At 50.9% G+C, this 22,363-nt stretch overlaps 1 protein-coding gene across 1 annotated transcript in view; it reads right to left on the bottom strand.

Annotated features, from left to right (window-relative positions):
• Positions 1 to 22,363, bottom strand: part of LOC103240088 (uncharacterized) — a 126,152-nt gene that overhangs the window by 71,078 nt on the left and 32,711 nt on the right. The gene's annotated exons all lie outside the window — the stretch shown is intronic.

Below are 22,363 nucleotides of genomic sequence, written 5' to 3'. Positions count from 1 at the left end.
TAAACTTCTATGGCTTTTTTCTGCTTATCTACTTTATGGGAGTGTTTCTTGTTCTTATGACTGCAGTGATACTTCAAGCTACAACTATCAATGTGTAAAATTAGTTTGGAAGTCGCCTTATCATTAAACATTTCACAAGCAAGCAGTCAGAGGCACCTAACCTGGAGGCCTCTTCTCTGAGCCAAACCTACCTTGGACTCAAAGAAAACAGCACATGGAGAGGGGCTGGATCTCCAGCGCCCATTCCTAGGGAGCCTCCTGGGGAGCAGATATGGAGGGAGAAGCCCTGGGTTATGGCACTGTCGTACTAAAGAAAAGTCTATTTGGGTAATGTAAGCACCAGACTTAAGAGATTAAGCAAACCATGAAAAGAAACCACTAACCACAGCTTCTCCAAAACAGAACTAAACTCCCTTTAGTTTGAATTGGAAAAGCAGAAGTGATGATCAGGATACAAAAAAAAAAAAGACACAGTATCTGAACACAGGGGAATAATCAAGGGCCACTGTCTCTTCCTGTGTCAGTGGGAGCCTCGCATCTAAGCTGGATTGAGGTTGCTACTTCGGACTGAAAGGTATCCCCAACCCTAGTTTGTAAGCAAGTGGAGCAGAATACTTCAATTATTTCAAGGTTTAGCGGTAAAGCTCTGCAACTCTCACAACCATTTTAATTGGTGTGAATTTTAAAGTGACTCAATCTGTTGGCTGGAGTATCTAACGGCTTAACCACAGGGTCACGTTGGAAAATTTTTCCAATTGCTTTTGTTTTTCCTACTGAAGATGCATTTGAACGTTCTTGTAGTTTGCAGTTGGCTGGTTCTGATGTTTGGTCCTGAGGCAGCCCAAGTATCCGTAGAGGAAGAATCTGAAACCTCAAGCCACTGGAATGCTGTCTGGGCAGATGGAGACCCCAACCTGAGGGCCACTGAGGGACTCAGCATGGGTGCAGGGCCGCCCGACGCAACGGGCCACATATTTGCCACTTACAAAACAACACCAGCACACACCCCCAGGTGTGCACACACGCTCTGTACACGCTCACGTCTGTCCATGCCAACAACAGCACACACCCTGAGGTGTGCACACACTCTGTACACATCTGTCCCTGCCAATGCCAGCACACATCCCCAAGGTGTGCACACACATTCCATACATGCTCAGATCTGTCCCTGCCAACACCAGCATACACCGCCAAGGTGTGCACACACTCTCTGTATACACTCACATCCCTCCCTGCCAATATGAGCACACATTCCCAGGGGTGCACACAGGCTCTGCACATACTCATGTCTGTCCCTGCAGCCTGAGTCAAACAGTCACAGAGAGGCAGAGGAGGAGGAAGAAGGATGCGATGGGCACTAAGGTCCTGGGCCGGTTCCCCTCCCTACCTCAGGAGAGACCCCTCATGTGATCCTGCCATCACTCACCCTACCGCCTCCATCCTCCATCCTCCCACAGGGATCAGGAGGATGCCCACTGCACAGAGCTGTGATGAGCATGAACAGAAGATGGCAGGAGCTCACGCGAAGGTGCTGAGCACGGGGCCTACGGAGTGCTTCTTTCTGCTGTGGCTGACATCATCAAACAAGAGACTGACACAGCTTCTGCAGAGAATGTCACTTGCTGAGAAACTGAAACGTGTGACCTAGGAGCCTGTGAAGGTCTAAGAACAAACCAACAAACCAAACGGTTTTGTTTGTTTTTCAAACACTATAGCCTGTTTTCTCTTTTTTTTCATGCTCTACCTTGGGTATCATTTAGTTTAATTTCAAAGTAAGTCCAATAAATACACAAAATCACAGGACTGAGCATGGAGCATTGTTTCCTTTCGTGTCCTCCAGCCTTTAGGACACATTAAGGGAAGACATGATTCCAGGATTCCCATTAGAAAGGCTGCCCTGAGGCACCTGCTGGGGCAGCCAAATTGCAGCTGTTGATGCTGCCCCCAAGCTGCTTGGATGAAGCAGAAGATTCCGGAGGTCTCCTCTCTTCTGCCCCTTGTCCAGGAAAGAAGGTGGGGGGAGAAAGGTCAGAGAAGATAGGAAGAAGGAGGGGGGAAGGAGGGAGAGAGGAGGGGAGAGGGAGGGGGAGAGGACTGGGGATGGAGGGATAGGGGGAGGGAGGGAGGGGCATGTTCCATCCACCAAGGCAGCTACACTGCAGAGAGAATGGAGGGTGTGTTGCCTCTCAGGACAGCAAGTTCGAGCTGTTTATAATTGTTAGCGTAAACAGTGACCAGCTGAGAACAGGGCTGTAAATGGAGTTGACGTTTTATTTTCATAGTTGATATTGGGGACCTGGACCTAAAGCACCGTGCCTTGCCCTTTTGCCAGATGGGCCTATGCTTCTCTATACTTGAGTCTATTTGACTAAATACCCGATATTGACTAGGAATTATGAAGTGTAGGATACCCCTTACCACAGTAACGTCAAACTCATGTTCTAAATGCAATTTGTTCAGGGACTGGCTTCTAACTCTGAGTGGGAATGTTAAGCTCAGTCCAGTTCAATTCAGTAAGCATTTATCAAGAAACTCCTAGACCAAGAGCTCTGTTAGACACTGGGTATGGGGTGATGGGGATACGAAGATGTGGAATTAGAACTCGAGAAGCTCAAATGCTTCCATTTAATTCCCTAATGCAATTACTAAGCTTCAACCTGATGGCTGTAATGTCTAAATTCACTTTTTCTTTATTCCAGTTCTACATAACAAAGCATAAATAATCACAGAGGAATGATTCTGTGTTGGACTATTCAGTGGACAGAGAAGAGCATTCTGACCGGCGTGAGACACTGACTCCGTTCCCAGGGAGCCCGTGAGGTGGCTGCACGGAGCACACACGCGTGAAGATTCAGGAACACGAGCGTCAGGTGATGGGAGGGGCACGGAGGCAGCACCAGAAAGATGCCTGCCAAGGGGCCGCTGCAGCCAGGCTGGCCGGGAAGGTCACGGGAGTGGGCGCAGGCATCTCCCTCCAGCCGCACTTGGTTTTCATGAGGACGTGTGCAGGGAAGGGGATGACACCGAAATGCTGTGGAGCTGAGGGGAGGAGGGGAGGGACACAGGGCCGAGGCCTGGCCCCCACCACTTCCGTCCATGCCCCTATGAAAGCTGCCAAAATCAGCCCCAACGGGGAGAAATGAGGTGGGTGAAAGAGGTGGACAGACTTGGCTTCCATGGAATTCACAGATTCCAGTCATTAAAAATCCCTTCTGAGTTTTCATCTGGAAATCTTTGCAAATGTACTTAGGGACAAGAGGTAGAAGATGAAGCCAACACAATTGGGATCAAACCGCCGCCCTTCTCCTTCTCTCTTCATCCACGACCCTCCCTGGGCCCCTGAGTGTGAAAACCCAGAGCTGCATAGCCCAAGGGCGCAGCCCCTGACCAGAGGATGGAGTCGCACAGCGGGGCCCCCAGCACGTGGATGGCAGGATCTATGCTATGTCAGTCCCAGGGCCCCAAGCAGAGAAGGCCTGGGGCTCCCAGCTGAAGTTTTGCTGTCTTGTCTGTCACCAAAGTCGAGAAGGACTGAGTGGGACCAACGCCGCACCTGGCGGCTCCTCGGTGGCTGCCGATGTGGTCCTCAGGCTGCGGGTGAGACCCTCTAGGGAAGCCCAGACAGTGGCGAGAATCACAGCCACGAGTGCTCCAGCTGCCCCAGAACTCAAGCATAGCCTGAGGAAGGCAGCGCCCGCTCAGATCCCCATGCAGGCTTGTGTGGCACACTCATGAGGCACACGGCACCAGAACATGGCACTTTAAGTGGTTTTGTGGGGTGTAGGAACACAAAGTGTGGTCTGGAGTGGCTCAGAAGTCACTCCCACCAGCCTGCAGGACCCGGACGGCCCCTTTGGATGTGGCTGGAGTCTCTCCAGGGCGGGCTCCAAAGTCCCAAGGATGAGGTGAGCGTCAGTCTTGCTCTGAGGAAAGCCCCTCACAAGTATCCTGAACATGCAGGTACACAGCTGCCTGACTCATCTGAAGGGACCTGCTGAGCTACGAGCCAGGGACGGCTAGAGAGAACTCGACTAACACACGAACCCTGCCCAGGTGCCCACCTGGGGCACCCACGAGAAAACTACGGAAGCTGTGAAGATGGAGCTGTGCACGGGGCTGGGAGAATCCTGGGAGGAGCCGCGCTGGGTACCAGGAGGGACGGAGGGCTGGGCCCCACAAGCAATCGAGGGAGGCACTCGGTGCCCTGTAGGCCCCTCTGCACCCACAGCTGCAGGCCTGGCTGGCAACACGACCTTGTCTGCAGGGGCCCAGGAGCACGTGTGTTTGGCAGGAGCTGCCCTCCTGGAGCTGCACTACGGGTACCGTCATTTTAGAGGCAGGTACCTGATATCAACGATGACAATCAACCATGCCACCCTGAATTACAGCCATGTCCTCAGCGGGTCACTCTTTATGCTGACAATCACAAAGAGCTTGAACTCGCTGTCCTAAGAGGCAACAAGCCCTTCATTATCACGGCAGCAAGCCTCTGTGGGGCCCTCCACCCACGCCGTTTCCCGTCGGGGCAACATGAAGTCCCATGATGGTGACTCAGAGCCAGCCCAGTAGCTTCAGTGCAGGAAAAATCACAAAAACTCAAACACATCCTAAACATGGGCAGTTGGTAGGAGCCGATTCCTAAATTCAGCCTGTTCGGAGGCTTTCTGGGCTAGCACAGCTCTGATAACAGGCTTGCGCTTTCTGCTCCCGGTAAAGGGCGGCGAGGAGGCCAGGCTCTGCCATTCTGCAGGCTCCCCTACGTGGAGCCTGCCCTGTGGCATCGGTGGCCTGTGCCAGACAGCGTGACCGTCGCCCGCAGTGAACACTCGGCACAGCGCAGCAGGCTTGGGGAAGAACAGAAAGTGACCTCTAAGCCTGCAGAAGATGCTAAGCCATGCACGGCCTCATGTGTACTGCGTGTCAGTCGCCGCCAAAGCAGGAAGGAGCTCTTAATAGTTCCAGTAAATGCAAAGGCCGCCCTGGAAAACTGCATGAAACTTTGTGACTACTCACAGGTAGGTAGCTACTGCCTGAGACACAAAGGTAAAGAATTAACCTGAAACTGCCTATTATAAAACTTATTTTTAAATCATGGCGCTTAATTGAAAAGACTCCCAAAGAATACTGCATTAGAAAGTGACAGAGTGAAACCGTGAGGCTGACCACAGGAGTCCCTGGAAATTTCACCAAATGTGTCAAAACTGGGAAACAGAAGAACTGCACCTGATGAAACATTCGATTAATCACTCGAGTCCTCCCCACATACGAAGCTATGTAAAAAGTGTTCCCAGAAGGTAAAGTGAGCAGGAGGGCTGTGAACACACAAAGAGAGAGCCACTTCGTCCACAGACCACAACAAAAGAAACGCTAATGAGTGCCGACGACACGCTGGAGTCCAGGGCTCTGGGTGCAGCTGGGACGGGGACACTCAGGGTCCCACTGTCCAGATGGGAAACCAGGGTGAAAACACCAGGGAGCCTGTCCCAGGGTGCAGAGCTAGTGAACAGTGGTTCATACTGCGACAATCCCAGCTGCCAGGCTCTGGGGCTCCTCGGGACAGAATCCTGTTGACTTCACTCTGGGGTGCGAGAGGCGGCAGCATCCCCCAAAGGCACCTGGAGAAGTGGTGTTACCCTCCATCCCCTGTCCCCGGCGTTACCCTCCATGCCCCTGTCCCCGGCGTTACCCTCCGTCTCCCTGTCCCTGGTGTTACCCTACGTCTTCTGTCCCCAGTGTTGCTCACCATCCTCCTCACCTCCAGGCCCCTCTCCCTGTCCTCCCTCATTTTCCTGTTCAGCTAGAGCACATCACATGTCTCTTCCCTTTTCAAGAGGCTCAGCTGCACCCAGAGGCATTCCAGCCTATTTGGGATGGGGCACACACCCTGGGGAAATGCCAGCACAGGGCTGGAAGGGCCTGAGACCCTCTCACTGTCGCCCAGGAAGGATGGAACAGCCCACGGTCACGCTGATTGTCAGGCAGGATGAAAACTTCTGTGTACGAAATGTTCTTTTCACTGGAACTGTTCGGACCATTCGTGAACGAATCAGTTAAATACCAGCAAGGGCCATTCCCACTTATTCTCTGGCTACAGTTTTCCACCCGCCAGCAACCACACTCCTAGGAATTATCCATAACGCAGAATCAGCGCCTTGTGCCTTTAGGAAAACCTCTTTCTCTCCAGCTTTGTCCTCCTTCCACAAAAGGTGCCTCTGACTGCCTCACTCGCCGTACCAGGATGTCACTCGGCTACGGAGGAAAATCTGCGTGGGGCTCAGAGGTGGGTGGTCCCTGCAAGGGCAGCAGTTCTGTGACATCCTCTGAGGAGCCTGGCCCAGGCCTGCCTCACACGCCAAGACTCTGCCTTCTGGCCCTCAGGCCCCCGAATTTGCTTTCCCTCCAGGTGTCATGCCGCGGGCAAGAAGGCCAGACAAGGGCCCAGGGCTGCTGTGGGTCGGGAAAGCCTCCTGACACCTCCCACTCCAGGACCCCCCATCAGCATCCCAGCATCTGGACCTGTGTCACCAGCCGCTCCACCATACAAGAGAATTGGATTTTCAGCTGCTTCCCTAAACAAAGTAGGGTGTTGTTAATGAGGAAAAAGGAAAAAATTGGCATCTTCTTGGCAACCCCACGACATCCAGCCACAGGTTCTCACCACCCCAGAGATGTCCATCCAGGGCAGATAGTGTCTTCAACCAAGCGCCACTGACCCAGAAATGCAGTAATTACTACACTTTCACCAGAATCACCCACTCCTTCACCTTTACACCCAAGAAAAACATGTTTGCCAGGCAAATTAGATGTCCAGGAGGTGTAAGGAAACCCCAAGCCTGCTTTAAGCCTCAGACTTTTGAGACCGTTGAGGGCTGTGCGCACAAGAGCAAGGCTGCACCCGAAAGCTCTGCTCCTGCCAGACGTCATGGACAGACCACACGGCTCAGCCACATGGACCCTTCCAGGACTTCACGAGAGGGACCTCCGTGGTACATGCAATGATGTGCACTTCATTCAGCCTCAAACACACCACGTCCTCATTACAGGGTCGGTGGTCCACCTCCTGCCATCAGCCCCCCACCTCACCGAGGGTCTGTGTCTGCATCTGAAATAACTTTGCTGTTTTACCTGGGTACCAAAATGCAGCATCGCGATGTTTAAAGATCTTTAAATATCAACACTCTGGGTGCAGTCCTTGTCACTTTAATGCGGTCACTCGATGCAGGCCTCACTCACAACTCTGAGGTAGCTCATACCTTCCCTACCTAACCAAGGAAGAAACGAAGGCATGGAAGGTGCAGCTCCTAAGGAGCAGATTAGGATTCAAACCAGTGATCCTCATCACATGCTGACCTACCTCTCAGGCTGAGATAACGTTGAAAATTAACCAGGTAGAACAGCGTTCCATAAATCAGCTGGAAATGGTCCTTGTGGATGGGCCTGTGGTTACTCCCTGAAGAACAAGACCATTAGCCCAAAAATCCACCTGTGTCACACTCAAATGTTTACATATACAATTATTTTTAAAATAACCCAATCAAGCATGTTCAAAGCCATTTAGAGCCATAGAGATTGTCTGCTTCGCTGACAATCAACCCAAGACCTCTGTCAGCAAAGGGCAGGGTGCCAGGTCCAGAGAAGGTGGGACAGAGACACAAGCAGGAACCTCTCCATCCCTGGGAGCCTCGCTCTGATGGGTCCATGAGGACACGGTACACACTGCGGGGCACAGGCAGATGGCAGGCCAGGAAAAGGGGCTGCATTGCCGGGAGGCAGTGCTTTGAGCTCTAATGGATGGAACACTGCTAACCAGTGAAGGTGGAGAGAGGGCACCCGTCTGAGAGCATGTAGAGGCAGCAAAGCACAGCCAGCCTCGGGGAACCAGAAGCCACAGGGACATCAGGTTGGGTGCTGCTGTCTGCCGGCCACCGGCTGGGAGACTGTACTGGGCCTGGAGGGACACCCCTGACACTCCCCACCAGATGCCAGGGGCACCCCCAGCCCCAGGTGAGAACCACGGATCCCATGGTGAATGAGGCCAGCCTGTGGGAAGTGGGGCTGGGACAGCTCTGTACAGCTTAATAGGAAAGTTGGGTTCTATTTTGTGGAGTTTTGGTCACGCCGATGGCTAGTCATGGCTGTCCGTCAGGAAGTGATTTGAGGACAGACTAGAGAAGGGGCTGCCAAGACCAGCAGAGCATTCACTGCCTGGGTCCAAGGAAAAGGAAATAAAGGCTGGCGATGTGACAGTGGCGGGGAGCACAGAGCGAAGGAACTGGTGGAGACACAGGGCTGGCCCCACACAGGGCTTTGAGCAGCTACCCGGGGGTCGTCCTATTAACTCTCCTCATGGCTCCAAGAGGAGGCTGTGAGGATCCATCTCCTGAGGACAGAGCTGCTCCAGAGCCACACAGCGAGGATCCACAGAACCAAGATCCGGGCCACCTCCAAAGCGGGTGAACTTGACCCCTCAGCCATGGTCCTAAGACAGGGATCGGAGCCCCCTGGACACACAGACACAGGAACTACAGGAAGGGGAAATGGATGCCCCGGACCAGTGGCGGGACCCAGGGTTTCAGCCCTCCAGGGCCACTGGGACCAGCCACTGCACAGGTGGACATATGGTGCTTTAACCCGCGCTGGGAGAAGGAGCCCTCACTCTCAGGGTGGAGACCGCAGCTTGATCGGGCCGGCCTCCCTGCTGGGCACAGCCTGAGCCACACAGGATGCTGAGGTGCCCCAACGTTGGGGTGCTCAGAGCCACTCAGCTGAGATCGTGGTGCTTTCTGTAACCACCCTCGTTTCTTTATGGTATAGATCTGGACTCCATCCTTTGCAATGTGTGGGGTTCTAGGAAGAGGCTGGCCAGCCGGGGAAGTGTCCTGGGCTCTGTCCCAGTGATGACAAACTTGGCTCCCCACAAGGGCGGCCTGTTCACCACAGTGACCCCCGGGGACCACGCCTGCACCCACCTTGCTGAAGATAATTCACTTCTCATCCGTGAAAGAATAAAGCTAGACTAACTCAATTTCACACTCACTTCCAACTTTAACAACTTGTGTTAGGAAATCAAAGACAAGGACTCTGACCACGTCACAAACCCAGGAAGCAAAATCCGAGACTAACGGAATGATGCCACCTTCGCAGTTCCGAGCTTTAGTAGTTGTTTTTCTTTTCTGGTCTGTTTTTCTCTTTTGGTTTAAATAATTAAAGACCCTCGTTGACAAGAAAAAAAATTCTCTATGAAACTAAAAAAAGTGGTTCTAATTAAACATTTAAACATTCTTCCATATGCTTTATAAACAGCTGAAATTACAGCTCTACTTACTGTTAAGTACTTTAACCAAATGAAAGGTTAATTATACAGACTGGCAATTATAAAAAATAAGGCTACATATTCATGGCATCATGAATAATTAATAAGAACCGTTTGATTTCATTCAGACCAGGGATTCTGTGCTAATAGGCTCTCAGCTGTCTTGAAATAATGGTGAAATTTTAAAATTACTTTTGTACTTAAACATGTCCCCAAAGTGAAGCACAGCGGCTAACATCCATCATGGTGCCCAGCAGAGCGACCCGCCCTACTATGGCCGACACCCTGATTCCCGAGGGCTGCATTCCGGAGCTGTACTGGTGCAGAGAACGTTCAGGAAACAGACCAGGTGGCAGGAGGGGGTCTTGTCCTCAAGGAACCTCATGAGTCTTGCTAGGGGGACAAACAGCGGGAGAATGAAACCGGCAGCCACAGAATCCGGACAGCGATGCCCAGGTCTCGCCATGCATACCCCCGGGCTGGCACCTCCCTGAGACCTGTCTGGCACAGGCAGCGGCAGGGTCCGGCCCTTGGAGCGCAGGGATGGCAGAGCAGGGCCATCAAAGCGGGTGGCATGGCGACAACGGCTTCTCCGCAAGAGCTCCTAGCTCTCAGGGAGCTGAGGGCTCCTCAATGAGAAATTCTGACTGAGCTCCAGGGAAAGCTGGTGGGAGGCCCATCTCCTCTGCCCCAACCCTGGAAGAGGGTCAGATATCAATGTAACTCTTGTGCTGACTCAATTAATTCAAACAATTCAGGAAACAAACTTGCTTTAAGTATTAATTTCCTAAAAAGAACTAACATGAATTCAAATAATTAAAATGATGTTAATTGTTAATTTAATTAAAACATCTCCATTTTCATAGCGTCATGTACCTTGGTACTTTCTCCTTATTGCATTTCCCATCTTCCAGGGCAGGTTTCCTTCCACCCAGGGCAGCAGCGACTCTGGTGTCTCGGGTATTCCCAGGCTTCCATCAGCCCCTGGGAGGCTTACACTTCTGCAGCGGTCTCCATCCTCATTAATCAGCATAAGAACATCGGTCCGCAGGGATGTCCTGTGGCCCCGTGGCCACATCTGACGTGCAGCTAAACGCTGGTCGTGTCACCTGGTGACAGCAGATGACACAACTGTGGGCAAGGTAGCACCTCTGAGCGCCGACACTCTCGATGAGTTTTTTACAAGACCATTCTTTAATGGGTGAACCCTGACAGGAAACACTAAAGATTGTTTTTAACTATTTTTATATCGAGACAAATCTTCGTCAAACGTTCACTCAATGCTAAATGTCACTTCTCCAGCCAACCCCTTTAAGAATACCTAAAACTTAAGACTGGAATGACGCTTTCAAACACATACTCTACGCATGCATTCCCGGGAGCAGAGAGCAGCTTACTGTTTTCACGATACACAGGCATGAAGTGTGGCGAAGGCATTTTAATGTTTTTACCTGAATATTTTAATAAAATCAAAAGATCATTTTCACTCTAATACTCTACTTAGAGTGTAATTTTCCATTAAATAAACAGTCAATGTTCAGTAACCCACATGCTGATAAACTTTTGAAAACCTCAGAAAGTATTAAGTATAATCAAAGATTACTTTTAATTTTCGAGCTGGTAACAGCCTGTGTCAGGGAACAGAGTTGAGATTGAAGAGATAAAAGCACGATTATTTTCTTAAAGAAAAGCGAAATTCGTAAAAGAGACCACGTGATTATATAAAGAAACACAGAATCCGTTTTCAGAAATGGCAAACATTGACCACAGAACACCAGCGTTGCCCGTGATGAGAGAAACAGTTAAAAGGAAGAATTCACGGTGGCCCAGCATAGATCAGGTGTGTGAGGACAGAGAGGTGATGAAATGATCCTCCTTCTAACTTTCCAGAAAGGCACAAATGGCCAGCACTGTAACTGAAGACCACGCAGGCACCAGTGTGAACTCAGACTCCATGGCCAGCATCGTAACTGGAGACCACATGGGCAATGGTGTCAACTCAGACCCCACGGCCCACACTGTAACTGGAGACCACACGGGCACCAGTGTGAACTCAGACCCGATGGCACCTGCCTGGGCTGCTCCAGCCACCACCAGAACCTGTTCTGCAGCTGAACTGGAAGCTGATTCTGGAAGGAACTGAGGAACATGAGGACGAGATCCTTCTACCTCAACAGGGATCAATTTTTTAATGATTTCTTTCTTTTAGAAAACTGTTAATAAAATACTTTGTTCTAAAATGACCAGGATTTCAGCAGCCTCGACATTCCTTCATGTCAATCAAAGCTTAGGCACGTGGGTTACTTCACTGTTCGCGACACCCTTTTCAAATAAAACCCGGGGCCGCCTGTGTACCCAAGAGCCTGGGCACTGAACATTCAGACAAAACGTCCAGGGCGAGAATGTTCACGTCCCAGCGGTGCAGTAGAGTGGATGGGGGGAGTTCGAGCCACAGGTGGCCACGCCTCCCCTGCCTCCGGCCAGTGCCCACTGCTCACGCACTCCTTCCTCGGCCCATCCTGAGCCACGGGGCCCTCGCGTAACCAAGGCCACTGCAGTACCTCCAGGAACAAACTGGTTACAGGTGGACTGCTCTCTAGGCAAGGTACAAAGATTGTTTCTAAAACTGCTCGTCTCTGGAACTTATCCCAGTAAGAGGCTAGATTAAGAAAACTGACTAAAAACAGTAGAAAGAAAAACTCACTCTACCCATTGAGGCAAGAGAAATGCACACAGCCTCTGAAATAACTGCAGAGGAGTTTTCCTGGGTTAGGTACGCAGTGGGGTGACCCTACCCCATAGCGGGGCGATGGCACATGGTGGGAACCAAGGAACATCTCCAAGTAAATGTAGGAAAATGCACTCAACTCCCAAACAGAGAGAGAAACTGCTTTTTTCCTTAAAAGCTTCTCTCTTTTATTCTCAGAAAGACTCTCTTTGGTGTCTTCACTGCTGAAGGGACAAGCCTGTCATCCCCAGAAAGCAGCCCTGGACAGTCTCCAGATCCTACGGCCCTCAGGTCCACCTTGCCTACTGATGATCCCACATTACGAAACCTAATCATCAGAAAAAGTCTCCCAGTCCGCAGTTCACAAGTGACATTTTATTCAGGGAAATGCTAATAAAAACCTGGGGCTCTGTGTAAACGCTGTCCCCTAGGTACTGAGGCTCCACACAGATGGCACACAGGGAGACAGGCCTCACCCCTTCCTGGTGCCCCATGTCTCTCCTCACATTTTATTAGCTGAGTTTTGTGGCGGTTTGTTACTTTTAACCTGCCTGTCCAAGGCAACTGCACTAAACTAATTGTCCGGGGCAGATCCACTCATAATGACCATCAGCTCAGAGTTGAAAGTAGCACTGGAGAATGAGGTGGTTTCAGGGCACTATGTTTCCCTGCCCTCTTTTCCAGGGATGCCAAGTAAGTTTCTGCCATGGCTGATGATGTCAGTACTACATTAACATTAGTGCAACGGCAGGCCACCAATTAGTACTTAATGAACAATGCCCTTAAGAGCAAAACACCATTTCTACCAAAAATACAAAAAATTAGCTGGACATGGTGGTGAGCGCCTATAATCTCAGCTACTGGGGGACTGAGGCAGGAGAATTGTTTGAACCCAGGAGGCAGAGTTCGCAATGAGCCGAGATTGCACCATTGCACTCCAGCCTGGGCAACAAGAGTGAGACTCCATCAGAAAGAAAGAAAGAAAGAAGCAAGAAAGAAAAGAAAGAAAAGAAAGCAGGAACGAAGGAACGAAGGAACGAAGGAACGAAGGAACGAAGGAACGAAGGAACGAAAGAACGAAAGAACGAAAGAACGAAAGAAAAGAAAGAAAGAAAGAAAGAAAGAAAGAAAGAAAGAAAGAAAGAAAGAAAGAAAGAAAGAAAGAAAGAAAGAAAGAAAGAAAGAAAGAAAGAAAGAAAGAAAGGAAGGAAGGGAGGAAGGAAGGAAGGAAGGATTCTCACGACACTGTAAACATCTTCAGTTCTTCCCAAGGATAGCGTAAAATTATCACACACAACGTAAACCCAATTAAATCAACGTTCTCTCCTCACCAATCCATACCTAAATCCTTATTTCAAACTGGCCCCCAATTTTTCACAATTTAAGAAGACTGAGAGGAATAACCATGAACAAGCAAGGTTTACACAGACGTCAGTCTTCCCAACTCTCGCTCAGGAGCTCACCCCAAACTCCTCCTGTGGAATCAGCCCGGATAACAGTTCCTGGTGGCCGCACAAGAACAGAGGGTCCCACGAACCCACAACAGACCCCACCATTCACCCCAGGCAGAGGAGGGAGGCGGACGGTCATGAAAGACAGAAAAGCAGGGAACTGTGATTCTTCTGAGTTAATGCAGGTGATTGGGCCAAAAAACAAGGCACATCCACCTGGGAATGAGGTGAGCTCCCAGCTGTCTGTGCAGAGGCTGTAGATATGAAGGAACTCACTTCCCTGCACACTGAAGTGCATCAGCATCTCCACATTGACCGCACCCGGGCTCTGCTCGCCCCTCACAAACTAGGATGACAGTGGCTGCTTCTGGGCAGAATGTCAAGGACGGATGGACAGACATCCTGGACAGACACTGTACAGAGACCAGGGGCTGGGCAGGGGGAAGCGGCACAGCCTTGGGGCCAGCAGGGGCGAGGCCAGGAAGCCTCGGTGAAGGCCTGCATCTCCTCATCCAACAGAAGCAGGAGGGGCCACCCAGTGAGGGCTGCAGCTGCGGTGAAGTGGCCAGTGGGACATAGCAGGAGGCCGTGGCCAGCCTTACCCCCAGCCCGGGAGGAGGGGCCCAGCTGCGGGCACTGCCCCGGGAGCCAGCATCCTGAGCCCCCAGAGAAGGCGGGAAATTGCCCCTGGGCACTGGGTGCTCAGGCTGGAGGTGGTGAGACCTCGAGGCCCTGCAGTCGGGGAGGCGAGGGCAGAAGTGGCCAAACTGCAGCTCAGTGAAGGGCTTTGTCAGGAAAGGCCCCCAGAGGCTGCCTCACCAGCCAGAGGCTCAACAGGGCCCTCAGTGGTGATGCTTAACCTTGTCCTCTGACAGAGGACCATCGAGACAGTGTCACTCAAACCTCTGCCAAGCTCTGCACCCAAATGAAGCTGTTACCACAGACGCTGAGGCAGGCAGTGCTCATCTCAACTCTGTACAAGTGGTTTCTTTAGCCAGTGCTCCAAATTCTTAATGACAAACCCCACTAAACGTGTGTTTTCAGTATCACCTATGTTCATAGCTATGTATAAAATAACTATCATAAGGAAAACTAGGTGGTGAACCCAGGAGGAGGAAATCCCCACGACGAGTCGAGAGAACACCAACGGACCGTTGGCTCTTCCTGGCTGAACCCAAGAGCGCTTGGCTGGGCTGACTTCTGTTCTAATTTCCAGATTTATTTTTACTTTCCCACATTTTCATTATGAAAATGTTCAAACATATTTAAAAAGTGGAAGAACAGTACAACGAGTGGTCAAGTTTTCTCCACATGGAGCTCCAACAACTGCTAACATTTCATTAGATTTGCTTTCTCACTCTCTCTGTAGATCAGACAGAGAGACAGATTGGTTTCTCCTCTGGAGCCACTTGAAGTTGAGAGGCTCCTGCTGCCTCACCGAGTCCTCAGGCACACATTCCCTAGGAATAAGGTCCCCTCTGCAGCCGCAGTACCATCATCGGCAGACAAGAACGATTTCAGAGCATCGTTGTCCAGGTTATGTTCAGGTAGCACAATCGTTCCGAAAATGTCTTTTCTATCCGGGCCACACACTGCGCTGAGTGACCCTCCTTCCCCGTCTTCGTCAGGGACAGCCTCGCACCCCTTTTATCTGTGACCTTCACTTTTCGAGAGTCCAGGGCCATTGTCCTGCAGAATATCCCCTACCCCAGAGGCATCTGTTTCTCGGGCCATCATTAAATTCCCTACTATGCACCTCCATTCCCTGTAAACAGGAAATTTCAGTCTCGAGGCGCGATCACCTTCTGTCCAACGCTTCTCGGCAGCTTCCGGGTGAGGCTGCTGGTTCACGAGGGGCGCGAGCTCCTACTCCTGGTCACTGACGGTGCGGCCACGACCGGCACCACATCCCAAATCAGAAACATCTGGAGGGGGCCGCAGGCAGCCGAGACACCTGCAGGTGTGAACGGCACAGGCGTGGGGCAAGAACAAGGTCAAATCAATGGAACGTCTGATTCCAGACAGTCCCACCTGGGTAAGATGGTGACATCTCCCTAGCAAGTATCTGAAGCCAGAAAGTACGACAGAAAATTCACGACCTGCCTTCGTTCACCCAGGCTGCTCTAACAACACACCACAGGCTGGGCAGGGGCTGGCAAATGACACAAGTTCATTTCTCACAGCTCACAGTCTCAGTCTCAGGCTGGGAAGTCCATAGTCAAGGCCTGACAGGTTTGCCTGGTGAGGGCTTCCTGGTTCATAGACGGCGCCTTCTCACTGGGACCACACACCATGGAAGGAGTGAGGGAGCTCTCTGTAGTCCCTTTTTTGAGGGCACAAATCCCATTTATGAGACCCTCACAACCTCCTCACCGCCCAAAGCTCCCCCTCCTAGCACTACCTCCTCGCGGGTGAGGATTCCAACTTGTGAATCTTGGGGAGACACAAACATTACAAAAGCCCATCATTTAATTTTTTTTAAAGGCATTTTTGCTTCTGCAAAGTCTCAAGATAAAATCAAAAGAAAGAGGTCTAAGTCAATCCACACAGTTCTCCCAAAAAGAGAAGTGATCAATTGCCACCACTTTTTATCCGAGACCCGCTGGGTGCCCTGGTCTGCATGACTGATTCTAAATCACCATCCTCTCCTCTGCCACTCAGAGGTCAGAGTCAGTCCAGAGCTTAACACCAAGGCAGAGCTGACTGAATGACACCAGCTAATCCAGTAAGACAAGCCAAGACTCCTGCCCAAGGCCTAATCCTTCCCCCAGGGAAACATGGAAGGGCCAGACACCTAGCAGCCCTTCCTTCCAGCTCTAAAGCCCCAGAGACACAGCGCTGGCCAGGTGTGTGCCTGGGGCAACGCACGGTAATGTCAGCTGGGCACCGAGTCTGAGAACATGTTCTCAAGTAAAAATGAAAACAAGACTGCTGAGAAAAGTTCATGCTTAATCGCCTCTGTGCTAAATTCTAAATGCAATGTTATTTCAGAGCTAGGTGGAAGTAATTCCTTAAAAATATATATGAACAGTGACTAGCAACCAGGATGATAAGTACTCAATATGTGTTTGATGAATAAATGAATTTTTAAAATTTATGAAAAGAGCACGCTCTAATTAGGAGAATTCTATTTAATTGGATGTCCTAACTATACAGTGGTTCCTTCGTGCTGACAGCAGAGTTTGTTTCAGTTAACTCAAAAAATGGTAAGTCACTCTAACAGAAAACCAAAAGGCTTTACAGAGAGTCAAATTATGGTGCCAATTCAACTGTGTATGGCAATTTCACCTTAATATTTAAATTCTCGAAGCACCATACTCAGAAAACAAGACATAACATACATAAATGCATCGCCTGAAGCACCATCATCTAGAATTTGACAAAGTTTGACTGTGAGTTTCAAGAACAGGGCTAATGAGGCCAAGAAGTTCCTTCTGCTCTCCCCTTACCTCCCATTTTGGTGACCAACTTAATGCAGAGAAATTCCTGTTTCAGGTTTGCAGACATTGAAGCAATCCTGGTATCTATTCCCCCAAGACACCAACAGGCTGAAGTCTGCAGGGTACACATATTGAAAATCACAGGAGCACTGGAGTGGCGGAAAGAGGTGCCTGTGAAGACGTCATCCTTTCTAAGACAGGGTCTGATTCCGCCTCCGGGCCCTTTTGCAAAAAGCCATTGGTACAAATTCACAGCCACCAGGAGGAAACACGCAAAAGACCCCACTGCCCTCCTGGCTTCCCAGAAGGCCTCACAAGGACGAGACACGGAGCCTGCGTGCAATCCTGAACCCTCCTCCCTGCATTCAGTTTGACGTGTGTCACTTGTTTGACTGACGGAAGTCCCACAATGGGCACAAGGAGACCCGTCAGGTCAAGAGGGTGCTGCCCGGCTCATGGTCCACACATGCGGACCTGTCAGGTCAGGATGCCTGGCTCATGGCCCACACGTGGGGATTCGTCAGGTCGGGAGGGTGCTGCCCGGCTCACCGTCCACACATGGGCATCCGTCAGGTCAGGAGGGTGCTGCGCAGCTCTCAGTATCAGCCACATATGCACATTCTCCACTGAAGCCACTGCATGAAATCACTGCATGAAGCCATGCTGGAAGCACTTTCTGGCAGGTTTAGGAGGCTCGTGTCCAAGGTCATTAAACACATGGCAAGCTCGCCTTGGAGGCATTTTACTTTGCTTATGACAATGAAGCATTCTCATTGCACTGAATAGAGCACACTTTCTTGTTCAGTGCCTCTTTGAAATAGGCATTTTGTGCCTGTCTTACAGATTACCTCAAGGCCCTAATATATTTAGACCCTTGTCTCAGGTACACACAAAGCAGTGGCATCTCTAGAACGTGTTTTGGACCACGGGAGGAAACCAACTCGCAGCATTATCCATTGATGTTGCTTAAAGTGTATTTCCAAATGTGTCTCCCGAGCCCGGCCTGTGTTCACGGCTTCTGCTGACCACACGCCATCTGCTGGGCACTCTGTACACTTTCTCCCACACCTGCCACGCCTGTGGTCCTGTGCCTGTCCCTCCACACGTACCCACGTGGCTAAATCTCCCACACTCACCACGCCTGTGGGCCTGTGCCTGCCCCTCCAGGCGTCCGCACCTACCACGCGGCTAACCCACACCTCTCACAGGCGGCAAGTGCCTGAACATCCCCACGGGGCCGGAGGAGCTTCGGGTAGGTTCTACAGAACCCACAGACAAGCATGGCCACCCTGCCCATGGCCACCAGAGGCTTTGCTTTGTCTCTAGAGGTGCCCTTCGATGAGGCGACACGGCAGATGACCCAGTGTTAGGTAATTAAGACTCAGGAAATCACAGCGGTCTTACCTTTAGAACTCACCTCTCTCCCCAACACTACATCGAGAAGAGGGTGGGTCGCCAGACCTGGGGAAGAGATGCCCAAGGCTCCCTCCCGCCCTGACAAGTTGGGACACTGCTCCCCTCTGTTGGTTTCTCACCGCACCTCAATAAACTGAGCTCACAGCAAGAGGCGGGCATGGGCTGAGTAGAAACACACAACAGACCCCGGGTGGACAGGACGGAGGACGAGGGTGCTCGCGGAGACGAGGGTGTGCCCCGGGAAGAAGGTGCACGCGGGGTAGAGGGTGCGCGCGGGGAAGAGGGTGCACAGGCCCCAAGAACCTGGTGGCAGCAAGGCCGGTCAAGGCTGAACTCCAACAGGGGCAGCAGCAACGGTGTTGGGCAAGTCACAGAGAAAGCACCACCCAGAGGGGCTGCATGAACCAGCAGCGACCCCAACCCAACCTGCTCATCGGACTGGGCACACGCACACGCTGTGGACACGTGTGAATATGTTCCAATTAATGTGATGTTATGTAATAATCAACAATGTTAACCCCATGACTTCATTACATGGCATCTGGCACATTGAGACTTTTTATTCTGTCTTTCTTCGTATACAAAGAAGTGGAAAATAGATCTAAGATCATTCACAACAAATTATTGCTAATTGCAAAAAAAAAAAAAATTCCTACCCTCACCTTGGAGGATCTCAAGGCAACACCTTATTCTTTGAGGTCATGGTTGGGACCCACTCCGGACCCCTAGATGGGTCTGAAACTGCAAGGAATCCCCAAATGGGCAGTTTTGGGGCCAGCACGGATGCCAGCCATACATCCAGGCAGGTCTTGGCAGGTTGCTCTGTGACCTCGGCTGGTTCACTAACCTTTTCCTGCACTCAGAACCCACCAGGAATGAGGGCACCGGCCCGCACGTCTCTGCTCCCAAGGCTACATCACCTATGTTCCGCTGCACTCTGGGTTCCATGCCTTAGATCCCAGGCACCTTAAAGTTGATGTTTCCCCACCAGCCCTCATGAAGATGATACTCAGATAATGTCCTTCCTCTCCCACCTGGTCAGTACCCGGGGAGAAAGGAACCCGGGTCTCAGTTTGATTTTCTACCAGTCCATTGAAAAAACAGCTGGCCAGCAGCACTGGTGCACAGCACTGCCAGGTTACCCGTGAGGAAAACAAAGCAAAACGAGATATACTCAAGTCAGCTGCGGCAAGTGCTTCTACATCCCTGCTCCAACAAGGAAAGACAGGAGGCCAGGAGTGTGGCTCACACCTCTTGTTCTCCCTTGTTGGGTCAGGGGTACAGAAGCATTTTGGGAGACTGAGGCAGGAGAAATGCTTGAATTTGAGACCAGCCTGGGCAACATAGCAAGACCCCGTCTCTACAAAAAATATATATATATACAAAAATACAAAAATTAGCCAGGTGTGGTATCTTGCCTGTAGTCCCAGATACTCAGGGGGCTGAAGTGAGAGGATCACGTGAGTCCAGAAGGCGGAGGTTGCAGGGAGCCAAGATTGCACCACTGCACTCCAGCCTGGGCATCAGGGTGAGACCCTGTACCAAAAAATAAAAATAAAAAAATAAGAAATATAGGAGACCACTAATAATTCCAAATAGTGCCTGCTAATTTGAAATCTTTTCCAGATATGGTGAAGGAAATCATTTTTCTTCCTACGTCCATTCTAAGGAAACGTTTCTATTTTTCTGCTATACAATTTGGTAACCTGCCATTTCAGATCCTGGCCTCCTTAAGCAGGACTTGCTGGAGTGCCAGCAAAGCAGTGCTCTGAAACCTCAGCATCCTCAGTCCCACCTAGAGGGCAGGTGAAGGATGCTGGGCCTCCACCTCCAAAAGTCACACTGGGGTGGGGCAGATCTGGGGTGAGGCAGGGTTTGCACTTCTAATGCATTCCAGTCTAGGGCCACACCACCCAAAACACGGCCATCTCATCTAATGCATACCAGAGGGAGAAGCCACGTGGGGCAGGTCACAGAGCAAGCGTCCAGGCACCAGGTCACCAGGTGTCTATTTAAATGCAAACCCGTCAAACAGCTTAAGTCAAACAGGTTCACCCTCCTAACACATTGGCCAACACAGCTAGTGATAAATATCACTGCTGTTAGACCTTCTGCTCACTGATGACCAGAGCAATGGCCTGAAACATCAAAGCTGAAGGGTGTGTGCCACGCTCAGGGCTCTGCACACCCCCGTCCCAGGCCATCTCACACGGGTGCCTTCACCGGCACCGGGGTCTCACAGACCAGCTCCACGCTCACACTTACTGGGACGCAATCACCCTTTCAGCCGTTCATGCGTCTGTACCCTATAGCAGTGTTCAAGGGAGGCTAATTTAAGAAACAAATGTAATACAGACATCTGTGAACTCTTCCTCCATATCCACTGAGTGGCCGTCCAGAAAGAGAAACATTAAAAAGAAAAAGAAGATTTAAGAGTCAAACACAGGGCCGGGTGCAGTGGCCCATGCCTGTAATCTCAGCACTTTGGGAGGCCAAGGCGGGCGGATCACATGGGGCCAACAGTTTAAGACCACCCGACCAACATGGCAAAATCCTGTCTCTACTAAAAATACAAAAATCAGCCAGGCATGGTGGCACATGCCTGTAATCCCAGCTACTAGGGGGGCTGAGGCAAGAGAATTGCTCGAACTGAAAGGCAGAAGTTGCAGTGAGTGGAGGTTGCAGTGAGCCAAGATCATGGCACTGCACTCCAATCTGGACGACAGAGCAAGACTCCGTCTCAAAAAAACAAAAACAGGCCAGGCACGGTGGCTCACGTCTGCAATCCCAGCACTTCAGGAGGCCAAGGCGGGTGGATCACAATGTCAGGAGATCGAGACCATCCTGGTTAACACTGTGAAACCCTGTCTCTACTAAAAATACAAAAAATTTAGCAGGACGTGGTGCGGGCACCTGTAGTCCCAGCTACTCGGGAGGCTGAGGCAGGAGAATGGCGTGAACCTGGGGGGCGGAGCTTTCAGTGAGCCTGGATCGTGCCACTGCACTCCAGCCTGGGTGACAGAGAGAGACTCCATCTCAAAAAAAATAACAACAACAACAACAACAAAAACACAGAAACTCGTGGAACAAGCCCTTGCCCCACTCCATGTCAGCTGTGCTGTGCCACCCAAGAGCATGCCAAGCTCAAAGAGTCATCCACCTGCCTTGCGTAAACGATGTCACTACTCGAATCACAGAGACTGAGATTCCCTAGCCCTCGCCATGTGCATGTCACTCGCAAGCAGGCATGAGGACCCCCGCAATTCACAGGGAATCCCTCTGGCCATCCGATGACCATCCATTCATAAATAAAAAGCATTAATTCCAGCTGGGTTGCAGAGGTGTACACATCAATACTTGTTACTGTTCACAAATGTTCCACTTGAGGATGGAGTGACGTTACAGAATTGGGAAGAACGTCACAGATGCACGAGGGGTGCATTTAAGGAAAAAGTGTAAGGAAAAGGTGAGAAAATGGAATATGCTAACCTCTGTCTTTTCATCACCCTCTAAATCCTATGATTCCAGTTCTGTTCATCCTGCAGTGAAAAATAACAAGGGATTCACACTCAGACACAAGGTGGCTTAGGAAACTGTGGCTGTTTTACAAAGATGAAACAATTTAGAAGATCAGGATTCCATGAACGTACTTACTTAAAGAGAGAAGAGACTGGGAGTTACACATCAGCTTACCAAGGCTGTCCCGAAGTCCAGGAGCCCCTTAGGAGAACAGAGAATGTGCAGCCTCCACAGACCAACACAGGTGGCTGGGCCCGAGTGGGGACGGGGAGGCTGCAGGAGGCTTGCAGAGGGAGCTGTCCCGCCAGCCTCTCGCAGAAATTCCTAATTAAACCCTGACAGCAACTCTGTTTAGTGAATTGTCTCCCGGTCACTAAGAAGAGTGAAGCTGTTGAAAGCCTACAGCCAACCCTCTGGATAACAGTTGAGATGTATTTTAGAGAAGGAAATGATCCTGTCACAATCCCAGACCTGCCCACAGCTGCAAGCACGTCCT

This window comes from Chlorocebus sabaeus, chromosome 13 (assembly GCF_047675955.1).
Source record: "Chlorocebus sabaeus isolate Y175 chromosome 13, mChlSab1.0.hap1, whole genome shotgun sequence".
Classification (NCBI taxonomy): domain Eukaryota; kingdom Metazoa; phylum Chordata; class Mammalia; order Primates; family Cercopithecidae; genus Chlorocebus; species Chlorocebus sabaeus.
This window is presented reverse-complemented; position numbering and strand designations above follow the sequence as displayed.